We start from the raw sequence: 651 nt of genomic DNA on the forward strand, positions 1-651 counted from the left end.
GGCACAGCTGATCCCACTACGGTTGATTCAAGTGCCGCTGGCTGCTGTTGGCTGCCCGCTGTTCCACGGTCCTCCTTCTCCAGCTTTGTCCTTTCTTCCGTGGAGTGGATATGGCCGGTGTGGAGGACATCTGGCACAGCTGATTCCACCTAATCTATTCCTTTAACCCGGCTCCAACGCTCTCAGCGCTCCTGGCTGCTCGTTTATCTCAGACCGCTGGGACCGACCCCGGTACTCACGGTACTGGTCCCTCGCGGTCATTTCAGCCGGTCAACTCCACTCTAATGCCCTCAGTTCTGGGGACTCCTGCTTATATGGTCCTTAGATAAGGGACGTATCAGATTTAAAACTGATAATAAACAGCTACTATAGTTGATCTTAGCCAAAAGGCCATGAAGCGATCACTCTAACTAAAAAACCCGCTGGGACCGACCCCGGTACTCACATTACTGGTCCCTCACGGTGGATTGCAGCCAGTCAACTGCACTGCAATGTCCTTGGCCTCGGCGCTGGCCGTTAGCGCTGCTTCAAGCCAGACTCGCTTCCAAAGCGAGACTGGCATACTGCCCCAGAAATGAATTTGCCCCCTGTTGCGGGAGCGAAGTCGGGCACAGGTGTTTTCCCCTCCGGGAGTCGAAGTGCCTTTGCTGC

The 651-nt window shown here is 55.0% G+C and overlaps 1 pseudogene; it reads right to left on the reverse strand.

Annotated features, from left to right (window-relative positions):
• Nucleotides 1–298: 298 nt before the first annotated feature.
• Nucleotides 299–402, reverse strand: LOC129697742 (U2 spliceosomal RNA; annotated as a pseudogene).
• Between the last annotated feature and the right edge of the window lie 249 nt (nucleotides 403–651).

The sequence above is a fragment of the Leucoraja erinacea genome, chromosome 5, assembly GCF_028641065.1.
Source record: "Leucoraja erinacea ecotype New England chromosome 5, Leri_hhj_1, whole genome shotgun sequence".
Taxonomy (NCBI): Eukaryota; Metazoa; Chordata; class Chondrichthyes; order Rajiformes; family Rajidae; genus Leucoraja; species Leucoraja erinaceus.